Here is a 19,249-nt window from a genome sequence, read left to right as displayed (position 1 = left end):
ACACAACACACAAAAAGAAAAGGAGTACTTATGGCACCTTAGAGACTAACCAATTTATTTGAGCATAAGCTTTCGTGAGCTACAGCTCACTTCATCGGATGCATACTGTGGAAACTGCAGAAGACATTATATACACAGAGACCATGAAACAATAGCTCCTCCCACCCCACTCTCCTGCTGGTAATAGCTTATCTAAAGTGATCACTCTCCTTACAATGTGTATGATAATCAAGTTGGGCCATTTCCAGCACAAATCCAGGTTTTCTCACACACCCCCCTTTTTTCAAAAAACCACACACACAAACTCACTCTCCTGCTGGTAATAGCTCATCCAAACTGACCACTCTCCCCACAATGTGTATGATAATCAAGGTGGGCCATTTCCAGCATAAATCCAAGTTTAACCAGAAGGTCTGAGGGGGTGGGGGTAGGAAAAAACAAAGGGAAATAGGCTACCTTGCATAATGACTTAGCCACTCCCAGTCTCTATTTAAGCCTAAATTAATAGTATCCAATTTGCAAATGAATTCCAATTCAGCAGTTTCTCGCTGAAGTCTGGATTTGAAGTTTTTTTGTTGTAAGATAGCGACCTTCATGTCTGTAATTGCGTGACCAGAGAGATTGAAGTGTTCTCCGACTGGTTTATGAATGTTAGAATTCTTGACATCTGATTTGTGTCCATTTATTCTTTTACGTAGAGACTGTCCAGTTTGACCAATGTACATGGCAGAGGGGCATTGCTGGCACATGATGGCATATATCACATTGGTGGATGTGCAGGTGAACGAGCCTCTGATAGTGTGGCTGATGTTATTAGGCCCTGTGATGGTGTCCCCTGAATAGATATGTGGGCACAGTTGGAAACGGGCTTTGTTGCAAGGATAGGTTCCTGGGTTAGTGGTTCTGTTGTGTGGTATGTGGTTGTTGGTGAGTATTTGCTTCAGATTGGGGGGCTGTCTGTAGGCAAGGACTGGCCTGTCTCCCAAGATTTGTGAGAGTGTTGGGTCATCCTTCAGGATAGGATGTAGATCCTTAATAATGCGTTGGAGGGGTTTTAGTTGGGGGATGAAGGTGACGGCTAGTGGCGTTCTGTTATTTTCTTTGTGAGGCCTGTCCTGTAGTAGGTGACTTCTGGGAACTCTTCTGGCTCTATCAATCTGTTTCTTCACTTCCGCAGGTGGGTATTGTAGTTGTAAGAATGCTTGATAGAGATCTTGTAGGTGTTTGTCTCTGTCTGAGGGGTTGGAGCAAATGCGGTTGTATCGCAGAGCTTGGCTGTAGACGATGGATTGTGTGGTGTGGTCAGGGTGAAAGCTGGAGGCATGTAGGTAGGAATAGCGGTCAGTAGGTTTCCGGTATAGGGTGGTGTTTATGTGACCATTGTTTATTAGTACTGTAGTGTCCAGGAAGTGGATCTCTTGTGTGGACTGGTCCAGGCTGAGGTTGATGGTGGGATGGAAATTGTTGAAATCATGGTGGAATTCCTCAAGGGCTTCTTTTCCATGGGTCCAGATGATGAAGATGTCATCAATACAGCACAAATAGAGTAGGGGCATTAGGGGACGAGAGCTGAGGAAGCGTTGTTCTAAATCAGCCATAAAAATGTTGGCATACTGTGGGGCCATGCGGGTACCCATAGCAGTGCCGCTGATCTGATGGTATACATTGTCCCCAAATGTAAAATAGTTATGGGTAAGGACAAAGTCACAAAGTTCAGCCACCAGGTTAGCCGTGACATTATCGGGGATAGTGTTCTTGATGGCTTGTAGTCCATCTTTGTGTGGAATGTTGGTGTAGAGGGCTTCTACATCAATAGTGGCCAGGATGGTGTTATCAGGAAGATCACCGATGGATTGTAGTTTCCTCAGGAAGTCAGTGGTGTCTCGAAGGTAGCTGAGAGTGCTGGTAGCGTAGGGCCTGAGGAGGGAGTCTACATAGCCAGACAATCCTGCTGTCAGAGTGCCAAGGCCTGAGATGCTGGGGCGCCCAGGATTTCCAGGTTTATGGATCTTGGGTAGTAGATAGAATATCCCAGGTCGGGATTCCAGGGGTGTGTCTGTGCGGATTTGATCTTGTGCTTTTTCAGGAAGTTTCCTGAGCAAATGCTGTAGTTGCTTTTGGTAACTCTCAGTGGGATCATAGGGTAATGGCTTGTAGAAAGTGGTGTTGGAGAGCTGCCGAGCAGCCTCTTGTTCATATTCCGACCTATTCATGATGACAACAGCACCTCCTTTGTCAGCCTTTTTGATTATGATGTCAGAGTTGTTTCTGAGTCTGTGGATGGCATTGTGTTCTGCACGGCTGAGGTTATGGGGCAAGTGATGCTTCTTTTCCACAATTTAAGCCCGTGCACGTCGGCGGAAGCACTCTATGTAGAAGTCCTGTCTGCTGTTTTGACCTTCAGGAGGAGTCCACCTAAAATCCTTCTTTTTGTAATGTTGGTAGGGAGGCCTCTATGGATTAGTATGTTGTTCAGAGGTATTTTGGAAATATTCCTTGAGTCGGAGACGTCGAAAATAGGATTCTAGGTCACCACAGAACTGTATCCTGTTCGTGTGGGTGGAGGGGCAGAAGGAGAGACCCCGAGATAGGACAGCTGCTTCTGCTGGGCTGAGAGTATAGTTGGATAGGTTAACAATATTGCTGGGTGGGTTGAGGGAACCATTGGTGTGGCCCCTTGTAGCATGTAGTAGTTTAGAAAGTTTAGTGTCCTTTTTCTTTTGTAGAGAAGCAAAGTGTGCGTTGTAAATGGCTTGTCTAGTTTTAGAAAATTCCAGCCACGAGGAAGTTTGTGTGGAAGGTTTGTTTTTTATGAGAGTATCCATTTTTGAGAGCTCATTCTTTCCCTGTTTACTGTAGAGGATGTTGATCAGGTGATTCCACAGTTTCTTTGAGAGCGTGTGGCTGGAAATGGCCCACCTTGATTGTCATACACATTGTAAGGAGAATGATCAGTTTGGATGAGCTATTACCAGCAGGAGAGTGAGTTTGTGTGTGTATGGGGGTGGGGGGGGTGAGAAAACCTGGATTTATGCTGGAAATGGCCCACTTTGATTATCATGCACATTGTGGTCACTTTGGATAAGCTATTACCAGCAGGAGAGTGAGTTTGTGTGTGTGTGTTTTGGGGGGGGGGGGGGGGTGAGAAAACCTGGATTTGTGCTGGAAATGGCCCACCTTGATTTTCATACACATTGTAAAGAGAGTGGTCACTTTGGATAAGCTATTACCAGCAGGAGAGTGAGTTTGTGTGTGTGGTTTTTTAAAAAAAAGGGGGGGGGTGTGAGAAAACCTGGATTTGTGCTGGAAATGGCCCAACTTGATTATCATACACATTGTAAGGAGAGTGATCACTTTAGATAAGCTATTACCAGCAGGAGAGTGGGGTGGGAGGAGCTATTGTTTCATGGTCTCTGTGTATATAATGTCTTCTGCAGTTTCCACAGTATGCATCCGATGAAGTGAGCTGTAGCTCACGAAAGCTTATGCTCAAATAAATTGGTTAGTCTCTAAGGTGCCACAAGTACTCCTTTTCTTTTTGTGAATACAGACTTACACGGCTGTTACTCTGAAACACAACACACAGTCAACCTGTGAAATTCCTTGCAAAAAGATGTTGTGAAGGCCAAGACTATAACAGGGTTCAAAAAAGAACTAGATAAGTTCCTGGAGATAGGTCCATTGATGGCTATTAGCCAGGATGGACAGGGATGATGTCCCTAGCCTCTGTTTGCCAGAAGCTGGGAATGGGCGACAGGGGATGGACCACTTGGTGATTACCTGTTCTGTTCATTCCCTCTGGGGCACCTGGCATTGGCCACTATCAGAAGAAAGGTACTGGGCTAGATGGACCTTTGGTCTGACCCAGTATGGCCGTTCTTATGTTCTTATATTCTTATTAACCATCTAATTCTACACCTACATGAAGTAAGTGGGAAGTAGAAACTGAGATGCATCATGGATGCAAATGTCAACACCCAGCTCTCTCTATTCCATTAACATCTTATGCAAAGAATGCCATCACTCAGCTGTCCTGGAGAATGTCTATGCAGCAATTAAACACCCTTGGCTGGCCCATGTCAGCTAATTCGGGCTCATGGGGCTCAAGCTATGGATCTATAAAATTGCAGTGTAGACATTCGGGCTCAGAGATTTTTGTGGGCCTGGGACAAAATCTGAAATTGAGACCCCTGTCCCTTCCAAAAATCCCAAGAGCACAAAAACACTGAGAGGAGGCCCCTGGGTGAGAGAAGGAACTGGAAAGAGCCCACCCTGCACTCATCCCACAGCAGAAGCTCCTATGCTTTGTGCCTGGGCCTGGCAACCTGGCACAAAGGGTCACAGCATCACTCTCAAATTTGGCCTACCTGCCCCTCTGTCATGACCAGTAACATAGGCACATGACAGATGGGCAGCTGAGCCAAACCTGAGTGGTGCTGTGACCCATGTACCAAGTCACAATGCCACTTGGTTTGGGGATCCTCACAGAGGGCCTGGGGAAAACTGACCTTTTGGGCCTACCCTCTGGCCAGCTCTAAAGTGCTGGATTTAGAGAAATTATCAGAACTAAAACAGAAATCATGTTGATAAGACAGAAACACTTTGAAGATTTTGCTTTCTCAGAGATCATCAAGTTGGGCTGCAGCGTTGGAGTCCTTCAGGACTCCTCATTCATTTTGGACTCTTAAATAGCAATGATCACTTGAAACCTTCTTCCACCTAGGTCTGACCAGGCCTTCAGCTGTATTCTGTCTCATTTAGACCTGCCCTTGGCCATCCAGGCATTTGTGGCATCCAGGCTTGATTACTGCAATGCTTCAGAATGAAGTAACCATTTCCAAAACAGTTTTATTGGTTCAGAACTCAGCAGTCCACCTCCTGACTCAAACAGGCTACTTAAAGCATTTGGCCCCGGAATGATTTTAACTTCATTGCAACTGCAACTTTTTAGAACGGTACTAGTAAAACTTAGGAGCCAAATGGGCTGTGCACAAAGTTTGTCAATACTGCATGGTGTATGCCCATGACGGCAGGGGAGAAAAGAAAAGGGAGATAGTTGTGCCTATTTAAAAATTTGCGTAGCATTATAACAGTGTATCTTAAAGTGTACAAGTATCTAAACCCTTAAGACAAAAAGTTGTTTCCCATAACAATTATAAGTTTTTAAGTGTAGTTGGTTTTTGCACGATTAAGGCTCCGTTGATACCTCTTAGGATATTATGTCCTTATTTAGCTTCTGTTGTAAAACTACATTTTTCTTTCTTATACATTCCTAAATTTTCATTACTTTCTGATGAACAATTAAATCACAAAGTAAGCAAAGCCAATTCAGTGGAGAATTAACAGCCACTGCTACAAAACAGTATTAAATATTGAAACTGAACACAATTTAGCTTTACCAGCTGATTTACTTAGGTATCACCCTAAGGCATTAACACCATTTATCACTACCACTGCAGCCTGGCATGTCTGTACCATCACTAGCAGCAACAGCAGTTTATATAAGACAAATTAGGAACTTTTAAAGTGCTTTTAATATGTAACGGAAATATTGAAAATTCTGCATATGCTCCAATTCTCCGCAGTCAAGCCAAGTCACCATTGAGAATGAAAATAATGCAAGTAAAAAGTTCAAGGCAAAAAGCTGTGCTTGGTAATGAAATTATTGATGACACACCAATTCTATGAATTCTTGAAGTAGATAGAGGACGGAAGGTGCAGTGGATTTTCTAAAGGGCCTTAAAAATCCATATAGATAAAATTTTCAGAGACGCTGGAATGGAGACAGGGATGGATTTAGAGGAAGGCAACCCCAGTGACTGGTTGGGGTGCTGTTTTTTGTTGTAAGCAACAAAAGGGAAAATAGAATGTTTCAAGTAAAATATGTTTTAGGTATTCCGTATGTGGATTCATTTTTCGCTAACCTCCTAGATTGTTCTGGATCTTTGTAGAATCTCGTGGAACCTTCCAGACTTTCTGAGAACTACATTTTTCTTGAACCTCCTACAATGTTGTCACCCAGGCCCTCAAGGGTATACAAGGTGCAGGATGCCACCTGTTAGTCAGTTAGATATAAGACCAAAGTGAAGTGAACAGAAAGCCCACTTTGCAGCAAGTGGAAAATCTGATGAGAAAATACCTGAAACAGAACAATATGGAGTGGGCTTTAGGCAGTAGCAATCATCTCAGTGCAGAAGAAATTGAGGAGTAAAGCATAAATGATGGAAGTCTTATTATTAATGGATTAACGGAGTTACCTGAAGATAAGAAATGGAAATGTGAGGAAAGTGATGGAGAATCATCAAGTTTTCCTGGCAGCATAAAGGAGAGTGACAATAAAGAAAAATCTGGTTTACATGAAAAGGAGAGAAACAATAAAGAAGAATCAGTCTCGCATGATGACAGAAACAGCAGTGAGAAAAATTGCACACCACATGTTGATACATCAGCTCCTGTTTTTTGGTCAGCGATCCTAAATTCTGCTGATATTGAATGTACAATTTTGACTGGGCCGGGCAAAATTGAGGATATGATGTTTCCAGTAAATGAGCAGAAGCAACACTTCTCAAAATCACATGGCAAAAGAGTGCTTGAGAATTGTGAGAAACTGAATCGGCATTGGCTATTTTACTCAAAATCAACTGACAAATTGTTCTGTTTTTGTTGCAAAATATTTGACAAGAATGCCAAATCATTCCTTGCACTTTATGGGTACAAGTACTGGCATAACTTAGCTGATGCTCTAAAGCAGCATGGCAAGTCACCCAGCTATTTTACACCCTACTCCAAATGTATTGAGTTCGAGTCCAGACTCAAGCTGAATAAATGCATAGATGAAGAAAACCAGCACATTATTAATGTAGAAACCCAGCATTGGAGGAACGTGCTCGAGCATCTGATATCTGACAACAGATTTGAAGATGCCATCACTGGTGCCAAACAAATGGCAGAAAACTTAGGAGTTGAGCCTGTCTTCAAGGAAACTTGTATTTATCTGAAGAAGAGACAGTTTGGTTAAGAGGACAGAGATGAGGAGATCAGAAGCTTGGAAGAAAAATTCAAGAGGCAGTTTTTTTGCTCATTCATTGACACTACTCGAGTGTCAAAGAAAGTTTGGACAAATGAAGCACTACAAAAAGAACTTGGGGCTTTTTTATAACCTTAGTAAGCTGCCGGCGGACAGAAAAACATCCTTGAACAATAGTACAGACCTTCACCAGACACTGACACATGGGGACTGTTCGGATTCCAATGATAAAATCCCCTATGTCAAATTGGACAACATCCATCACGCTTTGCAACACACAAAGCACTCTCCATTCTAAGTTCTCCAATTCATTCACGATGCAGATCTGAAAGAGACTTTTCTTAATGGGTGGATAACTTTGAGGATGCTGCTCACACTGCTGGTCACAGTCACAAGTGGTGAGCACAGCGTTTCGAAGCTCAGGCTCATTAAAACGGATCTTCAGTTGATGATGGCTGATGAGAGACTGACATCACTTGGTAGTTTCATCTCTTGAAAATAGCATTGGCTAGTCTTTGGATCTCTCTGATGCTGTGCTTCAGTTCTAACATTTTGAGGCTGTCACCTACTGTAACATTATTTAATACTTGTCTACCCAATGTTGGTGCACAGTTCAATTTCTTGATATCAGTATATTTCAGTTATTCTTAAAATTAAAAAAGTTTCTATAAACTTAGAGGAAACTTTTTTTTTTATTTCCTTATATATGGCATCATTTGGTCTAGGATCAGCCCTGAATGGAGTAGAGGAGGAGGATGTAGTAAGGTAGAAGAACTGCCATTTTAAACACACACATTGGACAGGTTATTTACCTTTTTATGAGAATCCATTTTAAATACTACATATAATTTCACTGATGTTAGGGAAATGTTGCAGGCTGAAGAAACAGTCCATCAGATAAAAGAAAAGGAGTATTTGTGGCACCTTAGAGACTAACAAATTTATTTGAGCATAAGCTTTCGTGAGCTACATCGGATGAAGTGAGCTGTAGCTCACGAAAGCTTATGCTCAAATAAATGTGTTCGTCTCTAAGGTGCCACAAGTCCTCCTTTTCTTTTTTGCAGATACAGACTAACACGGCTGCTACTCTGAAACCAGTCCATCAGATGTTAATGTTAGCAGACATAGGATAGAAAGCACTCAGTGTGCTGGGCAGAAGAACTAAGCAACCCAACTGCCAATAAAAAAGACTGGTTGAAAAAGATACAGTTCCTCCAGCAGTTTTTATTTATGAGTTGGAGTTTTAACAAGTGCCATAAGAAAATTACAGCATTTACATTCAGCTTCTGTGAAGCAAAATCTATACTTGACAGACCAAGTTCAGCCCTCAGATATGCACAGGTAGTTCTTGTTGAATTCAAGGGACCTGCACATGATTGTCTGTATGAAAGTCTATTGTTAGCTTTTCACTGCTCTAACATCTGGTGAAATAAGTATTATAGATTTCATATGGTCTAACTAGTCACCATGAGAAAGCATATGGATCTTGTGTTAATGACTTTGTGAAATTACTGCAGCAAGTTGTAAACAATATTTTATATGCAGCTAGAAAAGTGCACCATGAATATTTATCCCAATATTTATCTCCTATCTTCTCCAGGGAACTCTCACTAAAAGTAACTTGCATTTTTTTTAACTAAGGTTTTTGTACATTTTAGTTTTTTAAAACCTTTTCTGTTCCTTAGAAAATTCTCTTCGATCTTTGAGGAGAAAAGCAAATCACATACATATATTCTTCTCCCTTCATAATACCACAGACCTTCAAACACTTTACTAAAAGAGATACTAACAGTTTGTTATTATTATTTCTATTACAGTACTGCCTAATGGGCCAAACAAAGACAAAAGTCTATGGGTGCTGTGCATATGTATAGTAAGATAGTCACAGCCCGAAAACCTTACAATATAAATACATTGTACAGACAAAAGGTGGGACAAAATTAGTAGTAGCTCAGATGGGGCTACAGATGGGGAAGTGAGATTAAGTGACTTGTCCAAGGTTACAACGGAAGTTTGTAGCAAAACCAAATATTAAACCCAGATTTCCTGACTCCCAGTCTAGTGCCTTAGCCGCCCTTCCTCTTATTTATACAGTATAGAATGGGCTCAATTGTAAAGGTGGCCACTAGCAGTTACTGTTAAAATGGATGTTTTAAAAGGATGCCTAAATTCCACATTTGAATACTCAATTTGGCAATGAAGCACATAAAAAAAGTGTTTACGTGCCTATTAGTGATTTGAATGTCCAAACAAGGGATTTCAAAATCCTAGCAAGGTTCTCCCACTTAGAAATTGGTCTCTGTAACTGAATTGACTGCAGTAATTTTAACAGTTCTTTTGCTATTACAGTTTATTGCATATGGAGGAGCCTAAGGGACCCCATACAATCAATGTAAGGGTTTTGTTTACTTGTTTTGTTTACTTGCAATAAAGTGAAGTGATTTTAGCTGAAGGACATTTTGTATATTTGTCTTTGGCATTTTTTGTTTGTTTTTGTTTTTATATAGTGGTTGCAGTGTAAGAGAATTTAAATGCAAAAACTATGTGAAACCAATGTCAAGGGTCTTAACCCAACAAAAGCAAAATAAATTTAGTTAAACCTGCTCCCTTGTTGATTCTCAGAGTAGCAGAACTTAGGCTATGTAAATTTACTTTTTGTGCTGAGACTTCTAGAAATGCTTATTTATAACCAGATGCCAAAAGACACACGTTACCTTAAATCAATATAAATGCAGAAATTCAGAGTAAAGTATTAGTGTTACTTCAACGTGGTCCCTCCCCTGCATATCATTGTACATGATACTATCTCCTTAACCTCTAGGAGCCTAAAGGTCAATACAGAATGGCAGGTGTTGTTTTTTTTTTATTATTATTATTATTAAAGTATCTAGACAGTTGCTATAATCTGATGAGTGAAAGCATATGCCACATGTAATGGGCCAAAATAATCCCTGGTGTAATTTCATTGTTATATTGGCGTGTTATACTGAACAATTTCATTGTTCTATCATAGATGTGTGCATCCTGTGCTAAATTCAATACCAAAACCTGCCATATGACAACAGTGACCAATTTCTAATGAGAGACCTCATAATGCACGAAGATCCAGACTGTGCCTTTTAAACTATGATCTGTACTGAAATGGACATGAAGAAGCTACACAGGAAGAGGAGTCTCAGGGAGAATTTTGACTGACCACATTTACCTCTTCCCAAGGGATGCAGTTTGTGCTCCTCTCTGTGTCCTGCCAGCTGCACTGGCTAATATGTAGTGTGGAAGTGAGTATGAGCTTTCACCCTAATCCACCCTTTTCCATTCACTTACAGACGGTTGGTACATGCAGGAGTTCTAGCAAGACAAAGGCCTGAACTCTCTACAAGTATTTTGCCCAACTTCTAGGTAGGGGCAAATCTCTCTGCACCTTCTTCCCTTGTGAACCCACACAGTGCTGAGCACAAACAAGTCAAAATAAATGTGTTTGTTGAGCTCTTCAACATATTGCCCAAGATTTTCAAGAGTGAGTCCCTAAAGTTAGGCTTCAGGCTCTGTACTTAGATACATAAAGAAGAAGCTGGATTTTCTGAGAAGCTGAGCACCAAGCAGCATCAGCTGAAATCAGAGGGAACTGCTGAGCGCTCAGAACTCTTGAAAGTCAGATCAATTCTTCAGGTACCCAAACACAGACCTAGAAACCTAACTTTGGGCACCCAATTTTAAAATCACTGGCCATTATGATAACAGGGGGAAAAAAAAGTATGTATAGACTAGAAGACCTTTTAATAAAATCTCAGTATTTACTGTCACTGTATGTAATGCAACAGAATTCAGAAAGAAAATTCAATACAGTAATAAGCCTCAAATAATCATAGAATCATAGAACTGGAAGGGAGCTAGGGAGGTCATCTGTTCCAGTCCCCTGCACTCAAGTATTATCTATACAATCCCTGACAAGTGTTTGTCCAACCTGCTCTTAAAAATCCCCAGTGATGGAGATTCCACAGCCCCCCTAGGCAATTTATTTACTTGGTGTCTAATGAAAATTAACTTCTAACATTGTGTCAGTACAATAAAAAGGGGGTAAATTATATGACTGCACTCCCCCAAAATTAGAGAGACTTTATAGCCAAACTACTATGTGATGATTTCATATGTACATGATCTCTTGAACTTTTAAACTTTTAAATTGTCATTTCATCATCAAAGTATTACATATGGTTTCCCATACAGCCTTCATTCTCTTCCTACAGCTCATAAATGGATTTATCTATACTACTGGGATAAAGAATTACAGATTTCTTTTCTCCAACAGGATGTGGGATAGTGGTTGAGATGATAAATATCTTTGCTAGAAAAATAATTCTACTTTTGTTTGCAAAATATAAATTTATAGTGATTAAATAAAGCAGTTCATCCTTTACAATGATTGCTTTATATAATGGTACATCAATCAGTAGAATGTTATGCTCATAAATAAACATGAAACTAAGGTTTTCTCTTTATTTTTTGTCTTTAATCTATCTGTCAATAGTAACAGCAACTTCAGCCCTTCCAAAGTTTTTTCTTTTCTTCAAGAAACATACTTGGGTAAAACTGAATTCATTAATCTAGATCTAAGCTGTCAAAGAAATCACTGCATTTGCTCATTTGCTTTGGTAAATGGTGCTAAATACTTTAATCCCTAACCTCTTACACTTACTTCACTTTCTGTTCTTTGTAGTGATTAAATAATTTTCTTCTTCTAAGTTAAATTGTATTCCATTGTTTTTGTTTTGTTTTAGTTTTCTCATCATATTGCAACACCAAGCTTGCTTGACTCTGAGGAATATAATAGTGATTAAAGGTGGATGGTTTGTAGCTTCGGTTTGTTTATAATAAATCGTTGAAGGTTTGTCTGAACCTGAAACGAATGTCTAAATTATACAAGCCAGCCCTGTGTTCCCCAAGTGACCTGGCTAACTGGCCTCCATTCCTCAGTCATTCAGCAGCACGTATATACGCGGTTTCCTCCTTGCCTCCCAGCCTTTTATATTTGAGTATTCAAAGAAGCAGTCACGTCTAGCAGCCTCACTGCCGGTCTAAAGCCAATACCTGGATATGTCCGAGTGTGACCACAGGTTTGTTCCAGACACAGAGAGGAAAGTTGTCTGAAAATAGCTGGTAGAGGAGCAGACAGGGATCTGACAGAATGAGAAGTAGAAACTGCCCAAGAGGAGAAAAAAGAAAAATACCCACCTGAGCTTGATAATTAAAGGATAGGGGAACAAAGAGATCTCTTCTTGCCCGGTACAGAAACCTATGAAATTGGGTTTTTGTTACAGAGGACACGAAGAAGGATTGTGGCACAAAGAGAAAGACATACAGCATCAACAAAGAGGCACTCTGGGCCTACTTTTTGTGAAGGGGAACTCAAGGTGAGATTGAGGACTATTTTAAATATACAGAAGGGGCCCCATTTATTTGGAAATTTTTGCTACATTTAAATTTGCTGCTTCTGTCTTCCTCTGCTGCAAAATCTGGAGAACAAGTATATGGGAACAATCCACACAGAGGAGAGGAAGTGTGATGTTACAGGAGCTAAGAGTCAGGGACCAGCCTGTCTGGCTCCACTAAGGAAAATGAGCGAACCCAGATCCACCTGTGAGTACTTAATAGCTTAGGTGGCAGGATGGGCAGTTAATTAGTTTAGGGACACCTGGGCCTAGCAGAGTAGGTCTATACTACCAGTGGGAGTGAACCTCCCTCCACAGGTTGACAGATACATACTAACAGGGCTCAAGCTAGAGTACTAAAAATATCAGTGTGGGTGTTGTGGCTCAGGCTCTCAGGCCCACCTGACCACCTGGGTCTAAGCTGGGATGGTTAGCCTGAGTCTGTGCTGGAGCACCACATCCATACTGCTGTTTTTAGTGCTCTAACTGGAGTCTGACTAGTGTGAGCCTGGCCACCTGGCTGGGAGGCTCACTTATCGCAGAAGTGTAGAGATGCCCATGAAGGGTGATAAGGGCTCAGCCAGGAGACCCAGAACACAGTGAAGGAAGCTACTGAGGCAAGGGACTTCTCAGGGGAGCTGGTTCAAGAGCTCACTGGAAGACCTAGCAAAGGTGTCACGGAGGGAGCAGGTTCCGAAAGGGCAGTGTCCTAGGGAAGCTTGGTCCCAATGAAAGGACCATTTCAGACAGCAGCAAGAGGCCTGTATTACTGGGGGAACTACACATTGCTCCAGAGAATTGCTGCAATGGTTTGACCTCTGTAGGGACCCTCAGTACAGAGTAGGAACACCTTGCCCATGCTATGACAGGAGGTCTGACTCCAGAAGAGTTGTGGGTTGTGGTTGTGAGGAGGAGAGGAAATAGACTCAGAAGTGAAGACAGACCAATATTAACTTGCCCCACTCCACCCTCCCCCCCCACCAGCTAGCACACTGGGAGTGAAGACTTGCTTGCATGTCTGTGCAGCCTTTGACTAAATAAACAAGACCCCTGAAGGGTATCATTCACTATATGCAAGACTCATTGAACTTATTGATAGTCCACAAAGGGAAATTGACTCACTGATCTCTCTGCACAGGGCAACCAGGGAGCATGTGGGGTGATGCCAGCTGTAATGTTGTAGGTATTTGTTATGTTTATTACCATTAGTGGCCAATGGGAGAATAGCTATTTTACGTTAAACAGCTGTGCTGTTAGCACTCACTACAGTACTGAGCATGCTCCTCTGGGCTGTAGGGGTGTGTGAGGAAGCTTTTCAAGATAGAAGTTGCTTAGTTGTTTATATGAACCTTTACTAAAATAAAAATATCTCCTTTTTCAGTTCTAATCTGGTCTGAGTCTCCATATACTACACCAGCATTGACATAAGAGGCTGCCCCGGGGGAGAGCACCACCCTGTAACACTTGGTAAGTTCCAGCTCAGTTTCTGGTGTGCACTTCTGCTGGGGGGCATAGCTTACTGCTTTCCTTTCCTTGCAGAAGAATCCCAGAGGTCTAATTTCTAATCCTGTAGAAGGAGTTTAAAGGAGGCAAAAGGTATCCACATGAACTCCATGTGGTTAAGGGTCTTATACTACTTTCAAAACTTCCATTGACCTCAGTGATATAAAATCAAGCCCTATGATATGTGAAGTAGTAGCAAGACCTCTATGAAGGTTATCTAAAACTTTTCATTCTAACTCCTTCATTGGCGTGGGGTTTATGTAACTTGTCACAGCTATGAACTTCTTTGAATGCCACAAGTGTCTCCTTAAATATCAAATTTAAAATTCTAAATACTTGACTTTAAAACGCTCCAACACTGACCTTGCCTACACTACCTTGTCTCTTATCTAGTACCTTATCAGCTCCTCCTCTGCTCTATGAAGTCCTGTTTGTTTCTGTCTCTCTGCATTTTATCATGCTGTGTTTAGTGAGCAGAACACACTCCTCATCCCCGTTCTCTATGCCAAAATAGTTTCCCCATTTGGCCCCAATTCAGGAAAACAACCCCATTCAGAAAAGCATTTAAGGAGATACTTAAATTGAAGCATGTCAAAAACAACGGGATGTAAGTATCCGCTTAAGTGCTTATTTGAATCAGGGCCTTAACTTCCTCTTTAAATCCAATTTCTTCTGCAAGTCCAAGAAATGAGTTTATAACTAAAATCACCACCATCTGCACCTCTGGATTTGTTTGTGTGTCCTGCTGATGTATCTTTCAGACTTGTCATTACATTTTTTGATGTTGAGATATAGAGTGTTGATCACATTGTCAGCACTAAACAAACTATAAATAACAATTGGGAACAACATGCTTAGTTCACAGATAAAATTATTTATTTATTTTTTTTTTTTTTGCAAATTGTTATTCCCAATATGCTTGAAAGGACATGTGAAGAGTTGAAATACATTTTTTAAAAATATAATGACCACCCTTAGGTTACCTCTATAGGAAAGGTCAAATTTTGATTTTTTTTCTTGTATCTGGCAATCATCTCAGGTACTTGAATGGAAGAAATCTTGAAAATATGACTGGTGACTGACAGATCACCTTCAAAATTTGGGATTTTTCTACAATTAGCTGGCCAAAATTAACTTCTTGTAGCAAATTTCAATATTCTATTTCAATGAGAATATGGACATTTATCATGTTGGCTGGCATTTTGTTACAGATAGCAGTGGTAAGGCCCTGTCACAGGATTCAATGGTACCTTGGGAATGTTAGTGAATGCGCTTTTAAATTTAATACTTGAACTTGCAGTAGTTTGCTTCTGTATTCTCATGTTGTCACCATAGCGAAATATGAACGCAAGATAATGTGAAAATAATGGCTAAGAAGAGCTGCAGTGGATAGTTAAGGAAAGAGATACTTTAGCAAAATGTGGCCCTGATCCTGAGAGGTGCCACATATCTGCAATTAACCACATTAAGGAGATGAAGATGACCAGCAAGGGCTGCAGGCTATTAATATTTTATATGCTACAACCTCACATTGGACCCCTAAGTCCTGTGTCATAAGGTTCAGTTACATATTCTTATATATGCACATAACTGTGAAAAGGAATATGTGGGTATTCCTTATATATGTGACTAAAAGAAATGATGTTAATGCAATGCTAAGATTGCACAATATAGTGCTCAAAGTTCAGGAAATATGCAAGTAGGGGCTGGATGCACAAAGTTATCTTTGCCCATTGTGTGCATGGTATGCACTACAGCACACTTCTTAATTACATGTGGAAGGAGTCAAAAGTGTTGCTATTGTGCTGGGTGCTTTATAATCACAAAGTAAGAGAGAATCCCTGCACCCCCAAAACTTACTATATAAATAGGGAAGACAGATAGAGGCTAAGAGAAAGAACAGAGGCACAAAGAAGCAAAATTACTTTTAGTCAAATTTTATCAATTGTGCATAAAGATGCCAATTTTCAAGGGGGGGGGGGAGGCGAAAGCATTTTTTATTGTACAAATTTCTATTTCAGATAAATTGTTCATATCTGGAATCAAAAACTTAATATTTCATTTTTGGTTGAAGAAACTGAAAGCTGGATTTCTTTCACCAATGCATTTTTTTTCTGTAGGGGTCTAATTAAGTCATTACTGATAGCTCCTTTTTCCATTGCCATCTTTTCACTGCAAAATAGCCCTATCATTTTCTTCAATGGTCTTTGGATATCGTATCACTTTCACTTTGTAACCTCTTTCATCAGCAGTTCGGTGTTCTTTAGGTTTGTTCTTTTTAACATAATTTAAATATTTATTGAAGTTGTACATATTTGATTTTTGTAAATGAATTATATTCAGTGTCTGTGGAAGACGTTGGATTTACAGCAATGGACTGTGATCTATTTGTGTGGCCAAGAACGCTAGACTGGGAATCTGGAGATCAGGTACAAGCGAACATTGTTACATTTAACCATATTAAAACACATAATCTAGAAACAAAGAATGTAGGCCATACTTCCAGGGTCGGGGACTCACACCAAGGAAGCAATGACTCTGAAAAAGATCTACGGATTATAGTGGATAATCAGTTAAACATGCGCTCCCAATGCAACGCTTTGGCCAAAAGGGCTAGTGCAATCTACACATGCATACACAGGGGAATCTCAGGTAGAAGTAGAGAGGTAATTTTATGTCTGTATTGGCACTGGTGCAACCACTGCTGGAACACTGAATCCATTTCTGGTGTCCACAATTAAAGAATGATGTTAAAAAATTGGAGAAGGTTCAGAGACGGGCCACAAGAATGATTGAAGAATTAGAAAAAATAGTGATAGACTGAAGGAGCTTAATCTATTTAGCTTAACAAAGAGAAGGTGTGTGCGTGCAGGGTGTGTCTGACTTAATTACAGTCTATGAGTAACTATGTGGGGAACATATATTTAACAATGGGCTCTTCAATCCGTCAGAGAAAGGTATCTAACCAATGGCTGGATGTTGAAGTAATTCAGATGAAAATAAGGTGTAAATCTATATAAAAATCTTATTGCAGTTGGTAAGGTTACCCTTCTTTGGCAATTTTACTATAAAGCCTCTCTTTCACTGGATTGGGTTCTTGTCTTCATTCTATATTCTACCAGAAACAGAAGGAAACTTTGGAGGGCTCTTTTGTCACTTGCTTTAAGCTTCTCTCTGGTAATGTTATCCTCTCCAGCTGCTTTCCCATTTTTGAATTTACTGAAGACTTTTCTAATGTCTTCCATTGTAATATCTCCTAAATCAATATCAAACTCTAGTGGTATGTCTTCATTACATATTTCTAGAAGTTCACTTGGATTTGTTCTTTGTTCTTTAAAACAGCCTGAAAATGTTCTATCTTTTTCTTTGTTTTTCTTCTGCACTAAGAGTCTTTGCATCTTCAGTAGGGCCTTCAGTACTGCTAAAGTTTCCTGTCAGCTATTTGATTGTATTATACAAGGTTATAAGGTCACCCCTTTGGCTAGCAACTTCAGCCTCTTGACATTTCCTATCAATGTGTGTCCTACTATATATCCATAATTACACAGTTTTAAATAAAAATTAAAATCATTCAAAAATTAAAAAGGATGATCTATTTGATGATAGAACTGAAAAAAATAAGTCCAAAAGTATCAATAAATAATTAAAATCAATCAGAAGCAGGAACATTACTCAGTGAAGTGAGTGGTTAGAATAATTTTGAATTATTCACAGATAAGCTATAATAAGAGAAATATTTCATTTAACTTGAAGGTCAGTCCAATTCAAAGGGGTAAAACTGCTATGTAATCATCTTCCAAAAGTATATTTAAACTCTGGTAACTATTAGGTCCAACAAAAACAAGTTTAAGATATAGAACAATAATGTGACATAGATGCCATTGAGATAACTGGATAACTATTTACACAGAATAGATTTAGAAATAATCCTAATTTGATGATCATATATTAATGATTTTATTTCATTGAAATTAACCTTTCAGTAATGCAGCCACAGAGTTTGATGCTGCTTTCTTTTCCTCCTAAAGTCAACAGGAGCATGAGAACAGACTTCAAGGGAAAAGGAGTGGACCTAGAACTATATATACATCCTCCTAGGCATCCATTTGGCTGGCAATCTGGAAGATGTCAGCATTCAAAGGATTAGAGCATCATTTGAGACTTCTAATTTAAAATGTTACCATGAACTGCAATGGCTTCACCGGTCATGGCATGAAATAAACTAGAATGATCTCATCCCCTTTAATGACAGCTCTATGAAATTTAAGATTAAAAGTGCTATTGTGATTTTGCTTCACATACACATAAAAAAAACCTTACCTGACTTGATTTAAAGATACAAAGCTTTTGTAGTACATGTCTAGTATAGTAAAATGTTTAGTGTCACTTTATTTGGGGCAATATCTTTTAACAATATGTTTTATACCTCATTTGCCACAAACGTTCTTGAGACTTTATTCATCATTTGAAGAATAACTTCAGGTGCTTTCTGGCAAGATAACTGCATCTATTATTTTTACTAGTATGCTGACCTACAAGAGAAGATAAGTCTCATTTTGAAAACATGAATCATGCCATTTATTAGCTAGATACTACATTTTATCTCGGTGAAGGCACTTCCTATTTCAATAAGTCCTACATCACTGGGTTTGGAAGTAAGTTTAACACCCATCAACAACACTTCAGAAAAGGTACTAAGCGGTTTGGGTCAGAGTCTGATCTCAGTTGCACTTCTGAAAGGTCCTGATTTAACAATACAGTTAAACATGTGAATAACTTTAAGTATGGGATTAGTCCAATCAAAATCAATGGGATTACTCGCATGCCTAAAGTTAGATACACTGTTCAGTAATGTGCTGAATCTGGAATAACTTCAATATTGTCAAAAGAGTTACTCCATAAGAATTCTAGTTTAATTCAAAGCACAATCTGGCACTTGCCTGTGGAGGAGAAGGCCCCAGAAGACCTGGAAGAGGAGGATCAGTTTATCCTGCACATCTACCTTGAGGAGCCTGCTCCACAAGCCCCTCCTGATGAGCCAAGGAGGACCCCAAGGCTCAACAGAAACCACACGGGAGGCTGATAAATTAAGCCCCCACTCTCCTTTTCAATATACCCTCCCTCTTTCTCTGGATCTGCATGCAGGACTGGAAGGGCCCTCCTGCCCCGCAGATGGTCCCTGATCAAGACAACTGTAAATTCAATTTTTAATGATCATGAATACAAAGCTTTTGGGTAGAAACTGTAGAACAGATTATCAGAGAACTATCGTATTGCCCCTATGTGTGTG

General features: G+C 40.0%; 1 long non-coding RNA gene across 2 annotated transcripts; it reads left to right on the top strand.

Moving 5' to 3' along the window:
• The first annotated feature begins 13,114 nt into the window (after window positions 1–13,114).
• On the top strand, window positions 13,115–18,237 carry LOC122465952. Of its 2 annotated transcripts, none has more exons than XR_006291111.1 (4): window positions 13,115–13,296; window positions 13,838–13,923; window positions 16,303–16,388; window positions 17,988–18,237. It is a non-coding gene; the product is annotated as an uncharacterized LOC122465952 (long non-coding RNA). The 2 variants fall into 2 exon arrangements; XR_006291112.1 differs by lacking the exon at window positions 13,115–13,296 and adding an exon at window positions 13,440–13,635.
• Window positions 18,238–19,249: the final 1,012 nt, after the last annotated feature.

Source organism: Chelonia mydas, chromosome 5, assembly GCF_015237465.2.
Source record: "Chelonia mydas isolate rCheMyd1 chromosome 5, rCheMyd1.pri.v2, whole genome shotgun sequence".
In the NCBI taxonomy this organism is placed as follows: Eukaryota; Metazoa; Chordata; order Testudines; family Cheloniidae; genus Chelonia; species Chelonia mydas.
This window is presented reverse-complemented; position numbering and strand designations above follow the sequence as displayed.